This window comes from Musa acuminata, chromosome BXJ2-3, assembly GCF_036884655.1.
Source record: "Musa acuminata AAA Group cultivar baxijiao chromosome BXJ2-3, Cavendish_Baxijiao_AAA, whole genome shotgun sequence".
NCBI lineage: Eukaryota > Viridiplantae > Streptophyta > Magnoliopsida > Zingiberales > Musaceae > Musa > Musa acuminata.
The window spans coordinates 20,126,297-20,128,551 of NC_088340.1; the positions used below are offsets into that span (position 1 = coordinate 20,126,297).

Here is a 2,255-nt window from a genome sequence, read left to right on the forward strand (position 1 = left end):
CAATCATGAAATTGATCCCATGACATAGTGTATTGATACACCGTATGCCATTGATGCATCAATGTGGTACTGATCGTAGATTGATCGTCATAAATCATATTTGTCCGAGGTAGCTCTTGAGGCATATATTGGTGTTGTTCTGTATCATGTTGTTGCTCAGAGAAGGATGACCAACTATCACCATACTGTTGTTGCCCATATGATTCTTCATAATACGATGGCTGTGAATACGATGAGTCTCTTTCTGTGTCTATATCATGTATGCTCTGTCGTATTTGTTCATATTCATCCACTGCCTTCCCCTTCCCCTTCTCCTTTCCCTTCCGCGCATAAACTTGACCAGTACCTTGTCGAGTTCCATGATCTGAATCTTGAGTGGCATGTGTAAAATATTGCTCCTCAGTCCATTCACCACCCTTAAGTTGTGCAGACGAGACCAACGACTGCCCGGTATCACCGCCATCATCTGTTGAGGCACTGCTGTCCGTGTTGCTGTCATGTCTCTGGACCGAACGAGAAAGAGAATGTGATTGTGAAGGTGTCTCGTCGCCCGACTCGATTCTTTCCAACGATGCAACTGATGCTATTGCCTTCCCCTTTGCCTTTGCACGTTGGGCGGACGAGTGTGACCGTTGGGTATCGGTAGTTCCTCGAGCAGTTTGACTCATACCATGTTGTAATCGAGGGGGATTTTCTACCCGTTGGGGTTGTGCTTCTTCTTCTTCTATTGCCTCGGTGATAAAACGTGAAGGACGCTGAGGATCTCCCGCCTCATCAAGTAGAGGATCCTCTTGGTTCTCTACTGCTTCAACCCAATCTAACATTGGCTCTGAATCTTCGTTGTAGAATTGGAGGTCAATGGGATCAATATCTGGTTCCTCTGGCTCCTTATCCAACTCAGCACATCGCAATTTTAGCCGCATATTATAATGGACATATACTAGTTTCTCTAACCGTCTGTAGGAGAGTCTGTTGCGGACTTTCGTATGAATCAACGCAAACGTTGACCAATTACGTTCGCAACCACTAGATGTTGTTGTCTGTGAAAGTACACGAACGGCAACCTTCCTTAAATGTGGTGCATCGCCTCCAAATTGTAACCACCACTCGACTGCAAAAAGATATAAATAAGATTTTATTAGCATAACAAATAATTAACATTAAATATAATTGATAATCAATATGCATAACTTTTCCTCACCAGGATCCATAGTGTAACGGCATGATATAGCTACAACGTCGGAGAATGAACCAACTGTTTCTCGAAATAATCGACCCTCCATAAGAGCATCGGCTGCCTCGGTAGTGTTTGGCAAGAGTCGATATATAACATTTCGTAGTGTCGTTAGGAAATTATTTTGCGTTCCGAGAGCATATCGATATTGAATTGCCGGGTTTAGATAATACGCTGCAAAACATAATTTTGTTAGTATGATAATTTATTATCTAAATAATAATAAATTAAGTATTTTTGAATATGAATTTACCTGCATTATGGATATCTTGATCCATATGAACTTCGGTCCGACGATCAATGATTCGTACATATTGGTCGGCCTTAAAATCATCTTTGAATGCTTTCCTGACCTCCTCTCTTGCTGAAATCAGCATATATTTAAGATACGGCATTTGTGGACGCTTGTCTATATCGACCTTACGGAGGACAATATAAAGTGGTTCCACACCTTTTATGATTTCTGCTATAGTCTCCCAAAATCTAGATGAAAGAATGGCCTTTTCTATCTTCTTTCCATCACTCAATTTCGAATATCTGGATTCAGACCACTCTTGTGAGCTAGCCATTGCCTTCAAGCCATGTCTTTTTTGCTGTAATGATTTTAATGCAATAAAATTTGTAGCAAACCGAGTAATTCCAGGTCGAAGTATCTCACCATTTACATACTTTTGCATTAATGCGTGGACCCAATGATGATTATATATAAACTTTGTAATTGATTGTGCTCGAGCTACACATTTCTTGACCGTATCCAACTCACCAATATCCTTTAGCATTAGATCTATGCAATGAGCTGCACATGGAGTCCAAAACAAAGTTTTTCTTTTTTCCATCAATTGCAAACCGGCTTTTTTGAAATTCGCTCCATTGTCGGTTATTATTTGGACAACATACTGTGGTCCAATCTCCTCTACCATAGTGTCCATCAAGCTCTCAATGTAGTTTGCATCTTGGATCTTTTCAGAAACATTAACGGACTTATGAAACACCACTCTTCTATTGCAATAAACAAGAAAGT

General features: G+C 40.5%; 1 long non-coding RNA gene across 1 annotated transcript; it reads right to left on the reverse strand.

Annotated features, from left to right (window-relative positions):
- Positions 1–808: 808 nt before the first annotated feature.
- On the reverse strand, positions 809–1,545 carry LOC135606495 (uncharacterized). Its single transcript, XR_010484831.1, has 3 exons — positions 1,488–1,545; positions 1,202–1,408; positions 809–1,111 (listed from the first exon to the last, which is right to left on the reverse strand). It is a non-coding gene; the product is annotated as an uncharacterized LOC135606495 (long non-coding RNA).
- Between the last annotated feature and the right edge of the window lie 710 nt (positions 1,546–2,255).